General features: G+C 40.0%; 1 long non-coding RNA gene across 1 annotated transcript in view; it reads left to right on the plus strand.

Annotated features, from left to right (window-relative positions):
- The window catches only part of LOC127569710 (uncharacterized), a 339,255-nt gene that overhangs the window by 158,291 nt on the left and 157,367 nt on the right, over window positions 1-23,597 (plus strand). The window lies entirely within an intron of this gene.

Genomic DNA, 23,597 nt, shown 5'->3' on the forward strand with positions numbered 1-23,597 from the left:
CCAAGTTATTGCGTATACCGTGATTTGGAAAATAAGCAAAGGGCAACCAATAGCTTTGTGAGGACTCCAAAGAGGAGATTCGTTCAAATGAAGAGGCTACAATAATACAATCATGGTTACAATAAAATTGCTGTAGATTGGAAGATTTTTGCTACTTACTTAAAAAATACAGTAATCTCCACTTATATTGTATCTTTGACATAATAAAACTTTAAAACAAACAATTAATTCTTTAAGTTTGAAAAAATCCTGCTTTGTATTTCTCCACCACTATCTCACATTTCAAATCCAGCTCTCCAGTTAAGTTTTTTCATGTTACTCAGAATATTTTTGTTGTTCAGTGCCCTGTTTTGTTTAGTGCTGCCTGCTCTATTGAAGCACCACGAGGTTTCTTATGATATTTAAAAGAACCATATAAATTCAAATTATTGTTTTTGATTTGAGATTCAGCAGCCCTGTCCCATCATACCTGCAGCCAAATGTGGAAGGTGGACGATAAGATGATTTACATTTAAACCATCCAGTTCACTAATATCATCTTCTAAAGGAGGTCTCCAGTCCTTATCTGCTCTGCCCTAAATGTGACTTCAAGAGCAACAGCATTATGATTCATTCTTCGCTGCCCTCTGAAAGGGTCCATTAAGTACAAGGACATTTAGGGATAGGGGATAAATGTTGGCCTTGACAGCGAAGCAAGCACCTGTAAACGAATAAAATAATAAACACTCATAGTTTCTCAATGGATCATGAGAAATCTCAGTAGGAGGATGGCAGCTCTAATGGTTTTTCAACTGCAGATTCAAACAAGCATTGATTTGAATGAAGTGAATATCCAGGGTTTTATAATAAGTGAGTGATCTGCTCTACTGAGTCAAAGTGAAATATCTAATACAAGTCACATTAAAACTGACCCTGGTGATTAATGTAATGTCTCTGTTGACTGTGAAGAGCGAAAATCCATTGATTTATTTTTCCAATTACAATTGTGTGAGAATAGATAGCGCATTCACATATAGGCTGTCCATGGATGGGGAAGATGATTGAAGTATTTGCTGGGGCTCTATTTTTGCTCAGGTTTCTCCCAAGCAGCCACTGTAATATTGGAAAATCCCAAGATTCGCTCTCTTAGGTTCTCCATCTAAATCTGCTTTTGCACACTCAGCAGTGTGTCCACAAGTGACCTTTGCATCATTGCAGTATGAAGACTCTCTGCTCCAATATTCACAGCTTCATATTTCCATTCCTTCTGATCATTCTACCAGCAAATTTTATTACTTGCAACTAATCCTTCTGCAGCCTTTCTAACATGTAGACTGGATGCCTTGTTGTGAAAGCCTCTAACAGGACTTACTACAGGCACGGTAGTGTAGTGGTTAGCATAACGCTATTATAGCTCAGCGACCTGGGTTCAATTCCAGCTGCTGTCTGTAAGGAGTTTGTACGTTCTTTCTGTGTCTTCGTGGGTTTATTCCGGGTGCTCTGGTTTCCTCCCACATTCCAAAGATGTATGGGTTAGGAGTTGTGGGCATGCTATGTTGGCGCCGGAAGAGTGGCGACTCTTGTGGGCTGCCCCCAGAACACTCTATGCGAACAATGTATTTCACTGTGTGTTTTGATGTACGTGTGACTAATAAAGATATCATCATCATCATTATAATCAGTCCTAAGCCAGATACTTGATTGAATTGGAGCCAAATAGTTTCACATTCTCCCTGATGACAAATGTCCGCTTTACAGTGATGTTCTCATTCACAGACAGTGCAGTACCCAACCATTTTTTTTGAGGTGTTGTTCTGGACAATTCCATCAAGAGCTATACTGTCTGATTCTAAGATATTCTCCGACAACTTTGATTTTTGGGGAAGAAATGCTCGGTCGGACCAGCTGCCCAGACTCGCTGTCAACAATTACTTTTGCTGGATGCAGAAGGCTGGCTGAGCTGACCCTCAACTGTTGACAGGCATCTGATGAGATGGAGCAGAATCCGAGTGGTGAGTAGCCTTCAATCCAAGACATTCAAAAACAATTCAATTAAATAGAGATGATTTAAATGAAACACATAAGTAAATATAAGCAAGAGCACATAAAAACACAAATGAGTAATTAAAAATTTTAAAATAAAATAAGTAAAGTGCTTATCTTTGTTCAGAGTATAAAGATCATAAGAATTAGAAGCAGGGTAGGCCGTTTGGCCCCTCGTTCCTGCTCCAGCATCCAATAAAAGTACTGTCAGTCACTTACCTCTGTGACCCTTACCTGGGCTAACCCAATATCCCTTGATTTCCTTACTATCTAAATAACAATCAGTCTCTTAATCTTTGCTTTAAATATACTCAGCAACTGAGCCTCTGGGTGGAGTCATCCAAAGATTCACTGCTCTGCACGAAGAATGGACGTTTCTGTCCATTAACGAATCCTCAAACCGTGGCAATACGTTACCCTCAATATCATGTGCTGTATTTGTGTTTATTAATCTCTCATGTGGCACCTTAAAGTCCAGATTATCCACATTATCTGGTTTGCCCTTATCGATCCTGCAGGTTTAAATCTCAAAAAAGCTCAAACAGATTTGTCAAATAATGGATTTATGAAAGGAAAACCGCATGACTCTACCAAATCCGATTATTATTTTCTGTGTGCTCTGTTAGAAGTTCTTAACAATAGGTTCTTACATTTCCCTACCACTGGTGTTGGGCTTGCAGACGTACTGTTACCTGTTTTCTCTCTCCCTCCTTAGTTTAATCGTTGCTTCCAATTTGTAGAAACCATTCTAGAATCAATGGAATTTTGAAAAATGGAAGCCCGTGCATCCACGATCTAAATAGCCACCTCCTTCTTGCATGACGCTCTTCCTGAGGCATGCAAAATGCTCTTGCGTTCTTTCTCCTGCTGCAGGGCTGAATGGGCAGTTCACCAATAGAGTGGACTTCGGCCCGTAAGCTTGTCACAGATTCCTGTGTTTGACCAGACAATGGGCAGAAGTCAGAGACATGCTGAGCAGAAAATGGCTGATAGCTGCCAGTTCCCATCAGGTCCATTATCTCTCAGTCAGCACAATTTGGGCCCTTATCTTCAGTTTCTCTTCAAAATTAATTTAGAGCAACATATATAATTGGCAACCTGGTGTCATATTGTGACTCTCTCAGTGACTGAGGATCCCAGTTGCTTAACACACTAGACAGTTCAGATTCTGAACATTGATTATTTTCTAACAAGATGACAGCAGTTAAAATGATTTTTCTTTCATACAACTATATCAATAAAATGCTTTTCATTTACTCTCTGTCCCTGAATGTCTGTAACTTGAAGACTGGAAGTCTAAATGGTTATTAAAAGGATTTCTAGCATAGTTAATCAACATTGGAGTTATATTATTCATTAGAAGCTTTGATTTGATTTTTATAGACCTAATGTCAGTGGTGGGGCACCCAAATCAGTCATAGCAGAACAATCTTGGTGCTCAGCCACTGAGCAACCACTATATAGTTAGAAATATGCAACAAGTACTCAACATGAAGCCTTTAATTTAGTTATGACTGGATTTTATTAATGACAACTCAATGTAAAAATGTCAGAATGTTCACTTATTGAGGGTGAGATGTAGTTCTTACCATCTCTCATAATAAACTGTGATGTTCTGGCCTGGAGTTTCTATGTTAGTTGCAGTTGCTGATGACATTTCATCCATTTTGCAAAGTGGTTCTTCCTTCATCCCACATACAAATTTCTGTGCAAACTCATTTCAATATCACAGAATGTAAAATCTGTTGGGAACAGGCAATGATTTAACATAATTTCCTTCTAATTTTTCTTTGAAATATTTTCCAAATGAACTAAAAAGTAAGGATTGATTAAAAGCACTAAAGATAACTTTATCACAAAGTCATTTTAATCCCAGTGTGAATTTACCATGTCTGGATAACTTGCTGTTAGATTTCTGAGATTTAGAATAAGAATTTTTTAATAAATATTGAACAATATTAGTCTGTGTATTATTGTTAGAATCACATCTAAAAGCTTTTAAATATATCTTTTAGTGTTCATGCTCCCAAAATAATCAGCTTAATTTTTAAAGCCTACCTGAAGACCTGCAAATGAGCACAATTAGCATAATCTCCTAATACTGATTAATTCCCCTTTGGGGATAGGGCCAGTCTGTGGGCGGGGCCTGGCTCCAGTATGACATTAGTAAAATAAGCACAAAAGGCTGCAGAAACTTGTGTTACATTGAAGGCAAATTGTTCTTAAAATTATGGAATAATTTGTGCATTTATATCGATTTTAACAGAGTGTGATCCAGAAAAATTCCTGGCCTGAATGTTCAGCTGGCATCAGATTCAGCTTTCAAATTAGAGAGACCCATGATCAGAATCCATAATTTAACACCAAAGGAGGCACAGGCTGTTAACAATTGCTGTTTGCTGAGCTGTAATATGCAACCTCTTGAAAGTCGCACTGGAAATGGTTTTTACTGTTGCAGAAGTTGGTTGAGGTTTTGTGTGGATTGTTAGCACTCTGATGTAACTTTTAATACTGATTCCCATGCATATGTCATAGAACTTGCTCGTTGTGACTCACAGAAGAGTTCACTGCGAACTCTCACTGTTTTATTTGCCCGTGGTAGGCATCTTGATGCATCAATTGACAAAAGCCCCTGGCTAAACGTTTCACGTTTGAACAGAAAGCTGCCTACCCTGAATACAAAGTGTATATCGGACTCTTGTCATCTGTACTCCATTGCTGTGAAAATTGGGTCGTGTACTCTAATCAAGACTGGAGAATGAACATCTTCCATATTTTTTCATGCATCTTAAAGGTCCCTGGTGTCACTTGGGACCAATAGGCTGGCAACAACAATTCTTGAGGGAGACAGTTTATGTTGCACATGACAATGCCAGTCACACACAGACTTCACAGGCTGAGACACATGAGCCCCTGGCATGAGACCTTGTATCAAAAGGTGGATTCTGTGGGCCAGGGTAAAACAAGGTGTCAAGAAATTCAGCATTCTCACTGACATCTGTGTGAACCCCACCAAGAATTCCATCTGGAGAGCCGAGACTGGGCTGTTGCAGTCAGCATGAAGCTCAGGCTGAGGATCTCAGGCTAGCCTGGAAGCAGAGTGCACACCAACCTCTTGTAGTTGCTATGGAAAGGTCTGCCACTCTTCGTCCACTGTCAAGCACCACTTGCTGATTTTGTCAATCAGCTTTTAATCTGTCAAGATGTTGAATGCCCTTGGTAAAAATTGCCCTTATGATACAGGGCACGGTCAAAGGTAGCTCAAAATCAAAGGGCTTCCAACTTCTGGACAGCTGATGGGGAAATAAATGTCAGTCAGGTATGTCTGGCTGTGGTGTCTGATGAGACTGATCAAAAAAAAAGCAGGCTGTGAATTCATCTCCAGTTGCCAGAGTAAAAAAGTAATGATATATCCACATTTGAACAACAGCCCAAGAAATTTTTCATTTAATAATTCAAGACAGTGATTATTCATTGGCATTGTTTTTTATTCCTGACAAATATTGTGGGTGGAGTTGGTGAAGAGAATGACAGAACTAACATTGAATCTGGAGATGGTTTATCATTTATGATGACACAGTTGATGTTCTCACTGTGACACATTCTCTCATCTATATACCATAATTAATTGGTGCTGAAGCTCTTTGAAATGATGCACCAGAATTGCCACAGAAATGGAAGTTGTATCTTTTGCTTCATCTCTTACACCATTCTACAACACCCCACAATTACCGTCAGTTTGTTTATACTGACAATTTAGCACCATCTTTGGGACTGACGTCAGCATCAGCCAAGTAACTACAAAGTGCTCATAGTATGCTCCTACCTTGTACCGTATATGAGAGAAGTCTAAATAAGAGGATTCTATTTGCTCTGCTCCGCCCATGAGTACAATTGTTAAATGCAGCATTGTTTCTCCTTCATCATCAGAAAAGCGTTTATGTCGTATAATAGTTTAATGGGTTTTAAATAATGTTTTGTTGGATGATTAAGTTCACAAGTTAATTCTAACATTCTAATTGCTGGAAATCATTATCACAGCATTAAAATGCTTGTTATCTTTGGAATTCACCCTTTGTTGAATAAACCCATCACTGCCCATTTGTGAGACTGCACTGTATAATTAGTTTATCTGATTTACACTTGAGATATCTTTTGGATTACTTTGCTTCTTGCGGAATTCCTTATAATCTGGACTGCTTTGCAACTATTTGGTTGCTGTTACATAATTTGCCTCATCATTTTTGAAATCTAAAGTTGTCTTTAAAGTTTTTAAGTTTATCACCACGACAATTATTGATAATTTTCCTTTTTCAAATGTTTTCTTTAAATTTGATCTCCCTAAATGTCTACAAAGAAATGAAATGTGGCACTTGACATAGAAACAACTTGATCAATTAAGGCTGATGGTCACCTGAGAAAATTTATTCTGCTCAAATGATCATTGTCGTGACTCAGGGATACTTCTCTTCTTCAGTTCTGTACCCCATGTGCAGACCTTCCTCTCATTATTGGTGTTTAAAGCATCACAAAGTTTGTTGTTGAGATGATCTGAGAAGCCAAATACTGCAAATGAGGCAGCGTTTTGTTCATTAGAGACAAATGCACTCATTTTCAAATTGACAGTACATCAATAAAGATCTGTGATGGAGTATTTATTGACATATTCAACCTCTCACTTCTGTGGTCTGAGGTTCCCATCTGCTTCAAAAAGGCATCTATTGTACTGGTGCCCAAGAGAAGTGTGGTGACCTGCTTCATTGACTACCATCCGGTAGTGCTTACATCAACTGTAAGATATTTTTTATTAGTCACATGTACATCAAAACACAGTGAAATGCATCTTTGCACAGTGTTCTGGGGAGAAGTGCTTTGAGAGGTTGGTTATGGCGTGAATCAACTCCTACCTCAGAGATGACCCAGATCTGCGCTAATTCACCTACTGCCACAACAGGCCAACAGCATTGAGAAATAAGAGGTCCATCTATGGCTAAAGTTGTGGATGGTATCCAATAGAAAGAAAGAACATAAAATAATGTGAATGTTAGTGGTAGGACAAAAAATTGGGAACATTTTGGATGGCAGAAAAGAATAATTAAAAAAAGATATTGAAGGAGGGAAAATATTGTGAGAATAACCTGGAAAAATATTCCAACAAAAAAAGATTTTCTGCAGACATTGAAAAAGGTATAGCTAAGGAAATGTCGACTCCTCAGAGAATGATGTGTTGGGATCACTTTACGAAATACTGGAAAATAGCCAGTAAGTTAAACTAACAAAGCCAAAGCTTGCAGAAGAAGGCAGAACACTTTTTTTTTCTCTATGCTTCCTATCAGACAGACAAACAATTTCAGCCAGTTTTATATTCACAAGGTAACAATTTATAAAGACCTGTCATTTTGTACAATTCTTAAACAGATGCAAACCCAATATTACATAAGCCATGTTTAAGATTAGACTAGGGAATTACTAATGGGAAATAAGGAAGTGACAGAGACTTTGAACAAATGTTTTCCATTTGTTTTAACAGTAGAAGACAGTAAGGTATCTGAATAGCAGCAGAAATTCAGGAACAAAAAGGAGGAAAGAACTTAAAATAATCACTGCTGATAAAAGGCTGATCTGATAGGCTGTATTCGAGCATCTTAAACGAAGCACATTAAAAGAAGTTGACTGCTGAGATAGTGGGTGCACTGGTTGTGATTTTCTTGGATTTGTGTAGATTTCAGAAAGTTCCCAGTGGATGGAAAACTGAACATTTAACACCCCATTTCAAGAATGGAGGGAGAGAAAAATGGGAAATGACAAGTTAGACTAATTGGGGAGGAAAAAGTAAAAGCAGGATTTTAACAGAATTGATATTGATTTTGGTTTATTATTGTCATGTGTATTGAGATACAGTGAAAAACTTTTGTTTGCATAATACAATCAAAGAGAATCAATACAGTTTTATGAAAAGGAAATCAAGATTGACAAATTTATTAGAGTTCATTCGGGAAGCACCAAGCAGTGTAGATAAAGTGGAAACGGTAGATATAGTGTGATTTGAACTTCCAGAAAAGACTCAATAAAATGCTGCATAAAAAGGTTCCTGCACAAGATCAGAGATCATTGCATTGGGTAACATATTAACATGGAGATGGGATTGGATAACTGATAAAAAAAAGAGCTGGGATAAACTGGTAATTTTCAGGGTGTCATAGGAATAGTGCTGAGACCTCAACTATTTAGAAGTCATATTTATGATATAGATGAAGGAACCAATTGTATAACAGCTAAATTCTCTGATCATTCAAAGATAGGTGGAAAACAAGTTGTAAGGAAGATGCAAAGAGTCTCCAAAAGGATACGGATGGGTTAAGCAAAAGAACAAAAAAAATGTGGTTGGAGTACGATGTCGGGAAATTAGGTCTTCTACTTTGGTAGGAAGAATAGAAAATCAGAATGTTGTTTACTTGGAGGGTGACTACAGAATGTAGCTGTGCAAAGGATTCTGGATGTCTTTGCACCTGAAACATAAAATTAGTACGTAGATATTGCAAGTAATTAAGAAGGTGAATTTAATGGAGTATAAAAGTGGTTAAGTCTTGCTACAACTGTAAAGGATATTGGTGAGGCCACACCTTGATTTCTATACAGTTTTAATATCCTTGTATGATGGATATACTTCCACTGGAGACAGTTCAGAGAAGGTTGATGGAAACATACAGACACAAAAAGTACCATTCAGTTTGATAATGGCTGATCATCAATCTCAACATTGTATTCCCATTCTTTTCACATTTCCCTTGATGCCTTGTGTGTCTGGAAGTTTATCTGCCTACTTAAATATATTTTGTGACTTGGCACTTACAGCTTCTGAGGTAGTGAATTCTATTAAGTTATTACTCTTTGACTGAAGACATTTCTCCTTATTTCGGTCCTAACTCTCTTGTCCTGTAACCTGAAATGTCGACCATTTTATTCTAGACACCCAGTCAGGACAAAAATCCTGCATCCTGTTTATCCAGTCTTTCCTGGGATCCAGAAATTGTTTAACAAGGAAGGATTGAGCAGGTTTGGTGTCAATATGCATTGGAGTTTAGAAGAATACGAGATGATCTTTGACAGATGTTTCCCTCATGGTGAAGCCAGTTCTGAGGAGCACCATTGTTGATTTAAGATGGAGGTGTGGAGGAATTTCGTCTCACAAAGAATCATGAACTTTTGGAATTCTCTACCCTTGAGATCTAAGTTATTGGACAGGCCAGAATGCATTGGAACCAACCTGTGCCTTGTTTGTGTGGCCTGTAGTAACCAGAAGGTCACCCTTGCCATTGTGACTGTGCTACTCAGTCCTGTCAGCATTCTGTGACGCAAGTTGTTCACTTAAAAACCTATTTAACTGATCTAAATGTATTAAAAGCATTAATATCAATTAAAATTAAGTAAAAAAAAAAGAAACCACTTATCTCTCATTATCTTTTTAAAGAAGGTCATTGATTCCATTTGAATGAATGAACCATACTAGACACACTGTGGCTGATGTAAAAATGAGGGGTCAGATGCAAAGTATTTGGCTCAGTAAGTTAGAGAATGCCCAGACTTGGCAGTAAATCCATGGACGAAGCAGGTGTGGGAGCCATTAAGTCCAATCCACCCTATTTCTTATGTTCTGTTCTCAATCATATCCCAATTATAACATCACAAAGCACTTCGAAGTTAATAAGATTCTTTTAAAGTATAGTCTCTGTTGTAATGTAAGAAACGTGCCAGCTGATGTGCACACAGCAAGATCCCGTGCACAGCAGGGTGAAAATGAAGAGATAAACTAATCTTAGTTACATGTAGAGACTACAGAAACTGGGATTGTTCTCCCTAAACCTATGAAGTCTGAGTGAGATTTAATAAAAGTGTAAGACAATTGTTGCTGGAGTATGCATCGATTTCATTGTTCTGAGTGTTGGTAACCAGTGAATGCAAATTAAAATAATTGGTAGAAAGATCAGAGCAGTGACGAGGTGAATTCCTTTAATGAGTTATGATTGGAGACGTGCTGCCTGAAAGAGTGGATTTAATTAATGACTTTCAAAAGGGAAGTAGATTCCTACATCAATAAAGGAACAAAAAACAATAATGAGAAAGAGCAAGGTAGTGTATAGTGTGGTGTATTTCTGTTTATTTGATTTGATAACAGCAACAGCATATTGGACATACCATATTTGAGAAGATGATAGTAATGTGATATATCTAGCTGTACGTAATAGGACAAAGACTCCCCATGTACATGGTCGGAGTGTTCCCCCTTTGTAAAAAAAACACTGCTCCTTCAAATTTATTTTTCACTCCTATTGTATTCATTAATGATAAGATAAGATATCTTTATTAGTCACATGTACATCGAAACACACAGTGAAATGCATCTTTTGCGTAGAGTTTTCTGGGGGCAGCCCACAAGTGTCGCCACGCTTCCGGCGCCAACATAGCATGCCCACAACTTCCTAACCTGTACATCTTTGGAATGTGGGAGGAAACCGGAGCACCCGGAGGAAACTCACGCAGACACGGGGAGAACGTACGAACTCCTTACAGACAGTGGCCAGAATTGAACTCAGGTCGCTGGCGCTGTAAAGTGTTACGCTAACCACTACACTACCATGCGCACAGAGATAATGTTAAAAAAAACTGATTATATAAAAGAGCACCACAAAGGTCATGTTAAAATATTTTAGAGTCATTCAGCACAGAAACTGGCCCTTTGCCTCATGATGTGCATGTTGGCCATCAAGCAGAGGAGACCCAAGGGACTGCAGATGCTGGAAGCTGGAACAACAAACATTCTGCTGGAGGAACTCAGTGATCCTTTCCTCCCATTGATGCTGCTCGACCCACTGAGTTCCTCCAGCAGATTATTTGTTGTTCCAGTTTCCAGTATCTGTAGTCCCTTGTGTCTCCTCTGCTTGATGGCCAACGTGCATGGTGTTTTCGGGTTCATCTTAATAAGATAAATGTTGTGAGGTTACCTGCTTCCACCAGCCCCTCAGGCAGTGAGATCCGAGTTTCAGCCACCCTCTGGATGAAAAAAAATATCTTTCTCAACTCCCCTCTAAACCTCCTACCCCTTGTCATGGATATCTCACTGTCTACCCCATCTGTATCCATTACAATTTTGTATACATCGGTCAGGTCCCCATCCTATCTCACCATGTACTCAGCCTTCTCCACTGCAAAGAAAGTAAACTGAACCTAACCAGTTTCTCCTCATAGCTGAAATGCTCCATCCCAGACAGCATCCTTGTGATTCTCCATTGCAATCCCGTCCTTCCTATTGAGTGGTAATGAGAACTGCACACAGTACTCCAGTTTTGAGTTAACAAATGCTTCACGTAGTTGTACCATAAGGTCCTTGTTCTTATATTCTGTGTCCTGACATATGAATGGTGAGCTAGAAAATTGAAACAGGTGAGGTCCTACAGGAGTCCAGAATGTATGCTGGGTTTTTTTTTTAAACAATCATTATTAATGCAATGAGAGGCACAGAAATGGCACTGGTAGGTAAGATTAAAGAAAATCGCAAAGCATTTTCTAAGTATATTAGAAGCAATAGGATAACTAAGAAAAGAGCAGGTACCCTTAAGGACCAAAGTGGCAAACTGTATATGAAGCTGGGGGATGTGGGTGTGGTCTTAACTGAACACTTCTCATCTGTATTTACAAAGGATAAGGACATTATAGTTGTAAAATTCAGGGAGGAGGATGGTGTAGTTCTGGAACTAATTACCTTGAAAAGGAGGGGTATGAGATGTCGTGGCTGGAGAGATAGATGAGATGTTTTAGGAAGCAAGGGGTGAGATCACCGTGGTTCTGACATAAATTTTCAAACCTTCTCTGGCCACAGAAGAGATGCCAAATGACTGAAGGAGAATGAATGCGGTACTTCAACTCAAGAAAGACAGCAGGGTTAGGCCAAGCAATTACAAGCAAGACTAACATCAGTGGCAGAGAAGTTACTGGAATAAACTACTTGGAGAGGGAGGGATTAATCACCATTCCTTTACCATTACAGCAACATGTTAACTCTTAATTCTCACTTTCATTTTTGAACACCTCCAACTGGTCTCCCGGCAAGTAGCTGCTCCCAGTCTATTTTTGCCAGATCCAACCCTACTGAAATTACTCAGTGCAGGACCTGAATTTGCGACCTATCCTTATTCTTCTTCATAACAACCTCACAAAGTTATAGATTTATAGTCAGTATCTCCGAAATGTTCTCCCACTTGCCCAGCTACATTCCCAAACACTGGATCCATTATTAAGTTCTGACTCAAAAAGCTTTCCTGGATGCACGTTAAGAATTCAGCCTCCTCTAAGCCTTTCACACTGAATCAATCCCAGTTACTACTGGGAAAGTTGAAATCCCCTCATATTATTACCCTATTATTTTTACACTTCTTGGTGGTATATCCCAAGCAAAAATGATCATCACCTTTTTGTTTCTAAGCTTCACTCATGTGGCCTTATTTGAAGAACTTTGATGGACCGATCTCTCCTTACCACAACAATAAATTCCTTGATTAGCATTGTAATTCCTTCTTTTAGATTCCCCTTGTCCCACCTGAAAATTCTAGATCCTGGAATTTTGAATTGTCAGTCCTGCCCATCTTTCAATCATGTCTCTGTGATAGCAACAATCTCGTATTCTTAGTTCATCAGCCTTACCTGTCTGACTGCTTGCATTAAAATAGATGCAAACCAGCTTGTATTTCTACAATATATGTGGAGACTTTATTCACCTATTTTGAACATACCTTTTATCAGGCACTCCCAGTGAATTAACAAGAGGATATATCCTGCAATAATCAATTCAGTATTTCTTTTCCTTTCAATAAAAGAACTTTTGAAATGTAATCCCTTTATTACAATCCTAATGTAACCAGTTATCCGAGAAAATGAGTGAATATAACTTGGGGTGTAAACCCAATAAAATGTGCAATCTGGGCAAAATGGTCTTCACTTAGCAATGATTTACAACTAAATGTATTAAGTTAGCCTGAATGAGTGAGATATAGATAGAGAAATGGCTTTGGATTTGCAGTTTCTAATGCCTTAGCAGAAAGAACCCTTATCAGGAGCTCTGCAAAGTGGAATTGACTGAATTCCAAAAAGCCTGATAAAAATCTTCAGGCAACAATAATTCCAATTTAAGGCTTGGTCCGTGCTTCAGACTGGCAGTGTAATGGAAGCAGCCAGCAGCTTACCTACCTCAGTGTGTAATGGCTTCTGGAGATGTCCTCCTGTCCTGTGGAACTGTTGTGAACTCTTGTAACACTCATCAAAGCACGCTGTGAGGGAACATAACCTTTTTTAAGGACAGGAGATAAAGGGGATGCAGAAATTTATAAAGATGATTGAAATTCAGCCAGGCCAATGCCAAGGTTTCTCATAACTTCTAGATAAGAAAATCATAACATGATTACAACATAGAAGGACATTCAGCCCATCAAGTCCATACTAGCTCGGTGTACCTGCTAGTCCCACTCTCTAGTCTTCACACTCCTCCCACACTAGACCAGGCACACTTTCATGTAGTAAATGTAAATGACCATTTACTGAAGGACCAAAGTGTACTCCTCAATCAGTTTAAAGCCTCAGCACAAGGACTTGAACCCTACTTCTGGCAACTAAAAGACGGAAGATCTACCGCTCATCCATCATTTTTCTAACACTGGTGGCAATCCATGGTTTTCATTTTTGCTGTAAATCCTTTTTTAAAAAATCATTTAATGTTTATAACCTTCCTCCTCAAGCTGAGCTTAAAAAATTCCTGCTCTCCTGAGTAGATGAATGGAAATCTCAGTAGAGATCTATTGTGGCTGTTATATGAAATTACGAGAGGCAGAGATAGGGTAGATAGCCAGTGTCCATTTCCCCTGGTACGGGTGTCTAAAAATGAGGACATAGGCTTAAGTGGAAAGGGAGGAGGTTTAAAGGGGATCTGAGGTGTAAACTTTTCACACAAAGAGAAGTTGGAATCTGGAAAGAACTGCCAGACAAGGTGGTGGAGGCAGGAACAGTAAACAACGTTTAAGAGGTATCTGGACAGGTACTGGAATGAGCAAGGCATAGAGGGATATGGAATGAATGCAGAGAAGTAGGATTAGTATAGATTGGCATGATGGTTGGCATAGATGCAGTGGACCAAAGACCTGTTTCTCTGCTAACCATCATGTCAATCTATACTCAGTGTTCTACTATATGAGTTACGATTATCTATTTTAATCCCATTTTCCTGTTCTTCCCCTCCAGTGGGGTGTACAGGAATTTAAATTTGATAGCACTGGGCAGCACAATGGCACAGCTAGCAGAGCTGCTGTCCCCACAATTCCAGTGACCTGGGTTCAAGCACGACCTCTGGTGTTGTCTATATGGAGTCTGCACATTCTCCCTGCTTCTGCTTGGGTTTCCACCAGATCCTTGGGTTTCCTCCCAGGTACCAAAGACTAGCTAGTTATTAGGTTAACTGTAACCTGTAAATTGCCCCTGGTTTGTCGATGAGTGACAGAATCTGTAGGGAGTTGATAGAAATTTGTGGAGAATAAAATGGGATTAGTGTAAATGGGTGCCAGATTCTTGGCACTCGGTAGGCTCAACTCAAAATTCTGTGCGATATGATGTTAAGGTATTTTTGAGGCACTTGTATGCATATCCTTAATATTATGAAATAAATGTGTTGGCACACCCAAAGCCACATTATATACATTTTACACTTTTTTTGGTGAAGAGAAGTACCTGTACCTATGATTGTCTCCATCCTGCACTTTCCCGTTTCCCTGTATCCATAAAGTATATTTTATTGCCTTTTAAATATTGTGATTGACTCAAAACTAACTGAGATCCATTTCATGTTTGACTGGTCTTCTACTTAAAATAACACAATGGCTAATACTTATCCAGAGTAAATACTCTTTCATAATCAATTTGGCAAATGGTGGAAGTAATTATTTATTATTTATGCCCTCAAAACTTTTCGCCGCATGATCAAGTTACATTTGGTCTTATTTCCATTCCAGGGTAAATAATCCATTATCTGAACTTTTTTTATTACACTCAAATCATGTATCATCCCAGCAGGTTTATGTTATTCCCATCCAAGGCTCTTCCTTTTCTCCCTATCTTTTTCACCTATCACTCTTAAATAGAACGTAGAACAGTACAGCACACAAGCAGGCCCTTCGGCCCACTACGTCTGTGCAAACCACGATGCCATTTAAACTAATCACATCTACCTGCACATGGTCTATATTCCTCCATCCCCTTCCTGTTCCTGTGCCTGTCTAACCATGCATATCTTCCAACATATTCTATGTCTCATCAGTGTACTGAAATACAGAATCATTGCACCTTCCTCTGATCTAGCTAACTCTAATGTGCTTCATTAGAAGGTTTTCTGCAAAATAGAATCTAATTACTATCAAAATGGTAATCTGCTGATGTGAATTGAGAATTGCCATTTGCCCTTCAACTAAAGTGATTTTCTCTGGATTTGGAAGCTGGTTATTAGTGATTTGCTACACATGTTCTACATTTGTTTTTTTTTTACTTGCGTTAATGGCCTGGATGTTGGTATTTGGGAATGATTTGGTGATTTGCAGGTGGTACCAAATTATGTGAGCGTTTGGACAGTAAAGGATATTCAACTACAAGCAGATCAAGATGAGCTGGATATTGTGCTTGGTTTAATTTACCAGTATGTATGTGGTCAGATTAAATGCCAGAGAAAAATAATTAAACTCAGCGGTGAAAAATATCTGGATCTTTTAGTTCATTAGCTTCCAAAAGTTCACACTCAATGCCAGGAAGCTTCAAATAAAATGAACAGTTCACAGATTAATTTATTTTAAAGCAAAGCATTCTGATTTATCTTTGTACAAAACCTTGTTTGAGCTTCAGTTAGATTACTGAGTGTAGTTTTGATCTCTTCACGTGGGATATTAAGGCATTTGAAAAGTTCAAGAGACAGATCACAAGATTAATTCCCAGTTTGAAACATTTTAAGTTATAAAAATAGAGATATGTGTGTGGTGTGTGCATGTGCAGTGTGTTTGTGTGTATCTGCGTGTTTGCAGACCAGTTATTCCAACTGAATAGGATTGAGGAGATGAGGTGTATACCTCCATGACCAAGGGCAGAACCAAACTAAATGTCAGGCATTTCCTTGAGAAGAGTGAATCTGTGTACCCGATTACCAGCTCTTGTACTGAATGCTGATTCACTGTATTTTTTAAACTGGGATATTTTCAGAAAGGACGGTGATACCAACAGATGAAAATTTATTGCTAACCTGGTGACATATGTACCAATTATGTATTAATCTTTTTTAGATCTGCCGATAATAATTTGGTGCCAAAATCCATCCAGGTTCAAAATATTGAGGTTCTGTTCAATGGCAGGATCTTGTACACGTGACTGAATATAGCAAGCCCCGGCCCAAAAAGTGGCTGAAACATTTGATGCCTGGCTAAACTCTCATCAGGCTTTGCCAGTGTGTCAAGATCTTTGCTTCTATATGCCCTGACATTTGGAAATATTAATAAACTATTTTAAAACAAAATAAGCAATTACATTGTAGAAAGCTATTAAACATTGACAGTTTTAGTTACAATTGAAAATATTAAAGCAAGCTCAACTAAATAGAATAAGTTAAAATTTGCACCGCATTTATCCTTCACATTTGCAGCGATTCCTCTCCATTCAAATTAATAGGTATGCTGTTGCTGTCAGATCAAAGCTGTCACAGGCTGAGTGAGCAGACTGCACAGTGTAAGACGATGGGAGTTCCAACAAGTTTGTGACTTACCACTGGACTCCAAGTGAAGTAGAACATTGGAGCACAGCTGGATTAGCAGATCGCTATCAGTGCAATCAGGACTTCCTTGTTTGCTCAAGAGTCCCAAACTTTCAGATATTTCTTGTGGGTAAATACATCAGCAAGCACTTCCCAGCAATTTCTGGGTAATTGTGTTTGAAGTAGGTTTTCTGCCATGCAAATCAGGACCAATATCAAATTTTGGGCTGGTCGCCAACATCAAAGGAGATTGGTGAGTAATTTTCCAGGTATTCTCTAAAAGGCCTGGATTTTTATCCTTCTTTTGTCACCTGCTGGAGAGATATGGCCCTGGGTAGGTGGGGAGATTACATTTTAAAATGTATGAGCAATCAGAACTGTATAGGACGGATTGGGATGGAACAGAAGGACATTGGCTGCAATTATTCTTGTGTTTATAACACATCTTCAAAGCCTTGGGAGCTTCTCATGTATAATCTGCAGGTTTTTAGTAAGTCAAACTTGGAGTCCTGCAGTCAGTGTTTTGATTTACCACATCATGTGTCACCTATACTTTCTAGTGTTCTTGGTGAACTGTCTAAGAACAATAGACCTTCAACTATTTATTTAGAAAAATTATAGGTCAAAATGTCAACCAAGTTTCTGACAATACAAAACATTTTCAGTGTAAGAGAGTCAAGGGCCAAAAAAAAGTAGAATTGAACAATGGATCTGCCGTCCTGCTCAGCAAGGGCACCAAATTGGATAGTTTAGGACATATCAGACTGATGCAGTAGAGGGTGACTATTTTGAGTTGGGAGTTGCATTCAACGTTGAAATATAGAATGAATGCAACTGTGCACTGCATCTCATTCTGGGCTGATGAAGAAATCATCAATTTACCAAGAGTGACATACTGTGTGTGCTTCATTAAAGTGATGGATGCATTTCTGATAGGACACGTAACAAGCTTCCAGGGGAATATTTTCCATTCTTCAATCAAAAATGTTAAGTGTTCTTCTCCTTAAACTATTTCCCCAGCACAAATTTACTTCTGGCAATTTGCTCCAACTTGAAGTTGTTGGCAAAATTGAGGGGAAAGTAGCCAATTAGGACAAATTTAAAGGGAATCTCAGGCAAGCTGTAAACCTATCAACTACAATTCTATACATATGATGCAAAAATTCATAAATCCAGTTATGCTGTAGCAAATTTATTCACAGTATCTTGGAAGTGCCTGTCAACTGTATAGATAAGAGCCATTTTGGACAAATTAGAATTGTATAGCATATTAGAGAGCATGTAAAGTTGGTCATGTCACTAAGGAGTTAAGTGAAGGTGCAGAAGTCTGAGAAGCAGACCGAGTGAGACAAAGTTATTATTGTGAGGTAGAGAAACAGGAGGGCTGATTACTTGAATATGGTTCAGAGGAGCAGAGCATGCACCAAAGACTGGGAGGAGCATCAGCTTGGATCCTGGCAAGAGTAGCCTTCCTTGATTGTGGGAAAAAACCTGGACATCAGGTACAAGGTGCTCTCAGTGTTACTGTACTAAAGTGTGGCCCATACTCTACTTCATTGCAGGAGTTACCTGGGCAGTTTTCCAGTTTTTCTTGTGATTAATTGGTTTATTGTTGTCACATCTGGTGAGGTACAGTGAAAAGCTTTTGTTCACATGCCATCCAGACAGATCATTCCATACATCGAGGTAGAACAAAAGGAAAACAAAACAGAATGAAGAATATGGTGTTTACAGTTACAGAAAAAGTACAAATAGGCAAATAAAGTGCAAGGGCCAGGATGAGATAGATTGAGAGATCAAGAGTTCACCTTTATTGTGGTAAGAGGGCTGTTCAAGAATCTTATAACAGTGGGGTAGAAGCTGTCCTTGAGTTTGGTGACGCATGTTCTCGAGCTTTTGTATCTTCTGCCTGATGGAAGGGGGAAGAAGAGAGAATGACTGGGGCGGGAGGGGTCATTGATTATATTGGCTGCTTTCCTGAGACAATGGGAAGTGTGGACAGAGTAAATGAAGTGGAGGCTGGTTTCCATGATAGACTGGGCTGCATTCACAACTCTCTGCAATTTCTTGCAGTCTTGGGCAGAGCAGTTGCCAAACCAAGCTGTGATACATCCAGATAGGATAAGTTCTCTGGCATATCTGTAAAAATTGGTGAGGATCAACAGGGACATGCTGAATTTCCTTCACCTTCTAAGGAAGTAGAGGCGCCGGTGTGCTTTCTTGAACATAACATCTATGTGGCTGGAAAAGGACAAGTTGTTGGTGATATTTACAGCCAGGAACTTGAAGCTCTCAACCATCTCCACCTCAGCACCACTGATACAGACAGGGGCATGTACTGCACCCTACTTCCTGAAGTCAATGACAGGCATGGTAGTGTAACGGTTAGCGTAACACTATTATAGCGCCAGCGACCCGGGTTCAATTCCGGCCACTGTCTGTAAGGAGTTTGTACGTTCTCTCCATGTCTGCGTGGGTTTCCTCCGGGTGCTCCGGTTTCCTCCCACATTCCAAAGACGTACGAGTTAGGAAGTTGTGAGCATGCTATGTTGGCGCTGGAAGTGTGGTGACACTTGCGGCCTGCCCCCAGAACATTCTACGCAAAAAGAAGCGTTTCACTGTGTGTTTTGATGTACATGTGACTAATAAAGATATCTTATCTCTTTTGCTGACATTGAGGGAAGAATTGCTGTCTTGACACCATGCCATTTAGCTCTCTATCCCCATCCTGTACTCCGACTCATCACTGTTTTAGATCCGGCCCATTACGGTCGTGTCATCTGCAAACTTGTTGATGAAGTTAGAGCAGAACCTGGCCACACAGTCGTGAATGTGTAGGGTGTAAAGTAAGGACCTGAGGACGAGGCCTTGTGGGAAACCAGCGTTGAGGATAATCATGGCAGAGCTGTTGCTGCCTATCCTTACTGATTGTGGTCTGTTGGTGAGGAAGTCAAGGATCCAGGGAGGTGCTGAGTCCCAGGTCTAGGAGTCTGGAAATGAGTTTGTTTGGAATTATGGTATAAAAAAGGATCATCTCTGATGAAACATGATGACAGAATCTCCAGAGGAAGGCTGGGAGGATGTGCCCAAAGGGGCCCTCCTCTTGATAGCTACCTCTGTGTGTGGTTGCACCAAGCTACGTATAGAACTTGGAAATGCAAGTTCACTGTGTGTTGAGATTCTCCATGCCTCCAGCATTGCAAAGGGTGTGTCTGCCTATTTTGCTGTGGAAGTTTCCTTTTAACAGGACTATTGCAGAATCTGAACCTTGTAAGTATTTTCTTCAGAAGAACACATTTAACCATTAATCAATCAGGCAATGGGGGAACAGTCTGCACAGAATCACCTCAAAACCTGATGGGAAGAAGCAAATGATGGTTCCTGTCAAATAGTTCCCAGAGCAGACTGTCAAAGTCATTCAACAGAGTGCTTCATTGCAAGAAATTTCAAACAAACACAAAGACCTGTTTGGCTGGTGACGAGAAGGGGCTTCCCTATTAGATACTTCACTCAATAGGCCCAAATGATATCCTTGAGGTGAATTTGGTGAGAAGGAGACTGTCTACTTCTGGAATACCATAGAACCATAGAACCATACAGCACAAAACAGGCCCTTCGGCCCACCATGTTGTGCCATCCATCAAACCACCCTCACACTATCTAACCCTTTCCTCCTGCATATCCCTCTATCTCAGATTCCTCCATGTGCCTATCCAACAAACTCTTGAACCTGTCCAATGTATCTGCCTCCACCACCACCCTAGGCAGTGCATTACATGCACCAACCACTCTCCGGGTGAAAAACCTTCCCCTGACATCTCCCCTGAACCTCCTACCCATAACCTTAAAGCCATGCCCTCTCATCTTGAGCATTGGTGCCCTGGGAAGGAGGCGCTGGCTGTCTACTCTATCTATTCCTCTCAATATTTTATATACCTCTTTCATGTCTCCTCTCATCCTCCTCCTTTCCAGTGAATAAAGCCCTAGCACCTTAAGCCTTTCCTCATATTCCATATGCTCTAATCCAGGCAGCATCCTGGTAAATCTCCTTTGCACCATCTCCAATGCCTCCACATCTTTCCTATAATGCGGCGACCAGAACTGAACACAGTACTCTAAGTGTGGTCTAACTAGAGTTTTGTAAAGCTGCATCATCACTTCGCAGCTCTTAAACTCAATCCCACGATTTATGAAAGCTAACATCCCATAGGCCTTCTTAACTGCTCTATCCACCTGTGAGGCAACTTTCAGTGAACTGTGAATATGAACCCCCAGATCCCTCTGCTCCTCTACACTGCCAAGTACCTTGCCATTTACCCTGTACTCTGCCCTGGAGTTTGTCCTTCCAAAGTGTACCACCTCACACTTCTCTGGATTGAACTCCATCTGCCACTTGTCAGCCCAGCTCTGCATCCTATCAAATGTGCATTTGCTAGTAAGGTTTGGAAAGGGATGCAGTGGTCTTTGGCAATGTCCATCCAGAACTGCCATGTAACACAGCTTTGTGCTCTGCAGGCTGTTCTCAAGGACACACACATTAAAATAAACATTAACTGCTGCTGCAAGACCATCAACTTATTGAGGGAACCTCTCTGGTCCATCCAAACTCACTGGTCTTCCAGTGCAAGAAGCGGTCCATGACTGAATGCTACAGACTGGTACACTCAAAGGTTCAGGGCTAGGTGCCTACGGATGAGCTGAAGATGGTGCAGCCACTACCAAGGCTCTATGGGGGAAGCACACAGTTTAAGGCCCTTCCACTATTGTAGATTGCAGGGCTGGAGTCAGTGTAAAAGCACTGACTCCCCCTCCCACCCCCATCTTACTGATTGCTCAAGGAATGTATATAAAGGAAAATTAGAGTCAAAGTGACTTAATGTAAGTGAAATGACATAGTTTCTGTTAAAAATGGTGACATATAGATGTTCTCAATTATGGACATTTGAACATTTTATGAATAAAGTAATATTTTTGAAAAAAAAGAGTAATCTAAGTCATAGTTCTGAATAGAACTGTTTGCACAGAAAGGGATTAATGGAATGATTCTTGTGAGGTGAAGCAGAATTCCGAATGAAGCCATCAGCTTTCAGTCGTTGAAACTTAACTTAGTCTTGGACTTCTGTGCACTTGCTACTGAATGTAGAAGACTGAGAGATGCTAAATGGCATTGCCTCAGTGGAGTCCAGTGGCTGAGTAGGGATTGTGCAGCAGGTCAGGAGTCAAGATGAGGTGCAGCTGTTGTGTGGACTGCAGATCTTTGATTCATGAGTAGTGGTCATGCAACTTTATTCTGTGGGATTCTCACTCTGAGGCACGGACAGATGTGCAAGGGATCCCCATCATTACCTGTAAACTTTTGATTTAAAGAGGTGAGTCCCAAACCTTAGATTCTCACCCTTGGAAGGAGGTCCCCTTTAACAAAAATCAAAGCAGGTTACTCATGATAATACCATGAAGGCCTTTTTATGTGCATGCTTCCATATAGTGTCAAGGAGTGTCAAACCCATGTAGATACAGGGAGAACGTACAAACTCCTTACAGACAGTGGCCAGAATTGAATCCAGGTCGCTGGCACTGTAATAGCATTACACTGACCGCTACACTACAGTGCCTGTATGTAAACTGCTTTGAGGCACTTCCTCCGTTCCTTTTGTCAGAGCACAAAAGAGGTAGGTCATGAGTCCATGTCACAAGATGGGTTTAGGGGGTGGGGTATCATGAGATGGGAGGGGGAGGGGTGTGGTTAAGCAGGAATAATAATCTCAAATTGAGTTGGGGCATTTGGGTAGGAGGAGGTTTGCATTTGGGTAGAGGGCCTTAGGTCAGGGTCACAGTCTGGTGTTGGAAAAGGTTATGATGGTATGGGTAGGGAACGGTTCAGTTTTAATGGGGGAGCAGTTGCAGGTGGGGACCAGCAGGAGAGACATAGTGAGAAGTAAGTTTTTAACTTGAAGGGCACTTACTTACAGGTGGTTCCCAGTGTAAGGCACCAAGAGATTTACATCTCAACAAAGGAAAACATGAAGGCACACTTCTGCATGAGTGTGTCATGTGGTTGAGCAGATTATTTTTGAGGAGGTGGTGTCCACTGGACGAGACACCGCATACCCGAGTCCTCCTTGCATTAGTGCATTGTACACAAGACAACCTGCAAGGAAAAATTGTACAATTCAATTTTATTAAATTCCCAAACATATTTATCAGCTTCTGATGAAATTCTTTTCCATACTGCATAACTGTTGCCCATCATGTATCTTCCTAGTATTACATGTTGTCCACTTAACAGTAGAAATGCTCCAGTGATTAGAAGGGATGCATTGTCCACTTAAATGAGTGCAACAGAACCCAAAGAAATATCCAATTCAGAACTGTATTTTTTATTATTACTTGAATGCAAACATTTACACAAAATAAAGGATAGACTGGAGCAGGACATGGACAGTTTCCACAAAGAACCATTAATAACACCAGTTGAGAATTGTATAATTAACGGTGCAAGTGAATGTAATGAGGCATTGGACCTGATAAGGTTGGAAGGATGTACAACACTAATTTGTGTACTACATTGGTTTCTCTGTAATTAAATAAATTTGAATCACAGACTAGGTCAAAAGGAAGAATTCCCTAACACCTAATAGCCCTAGCTGTGCAAACAGTGGTGAACCACTCACTCTCCACAGTCCCACGATCAAAGTCTGATCCAACCTTATTGCAGCCTTCCAGTGAATACTTCCCAGACAAAGCCACTGTA

The sequence above is a fragment of the Pristis pectinata genome, chromosome 4 (genome assembly GCF_009764475.1).
Source record: "Pristis pectinata isolate sPriPec2 chromosome 4, sPriPec2.1.pri, whole genome shotgun sequence".
NCBI lineage: Eukaryota > Metazoa > Chordata > Chondrichthyes > Rhinopristiformes > Pristidae > Pristis > Pristis pectinata.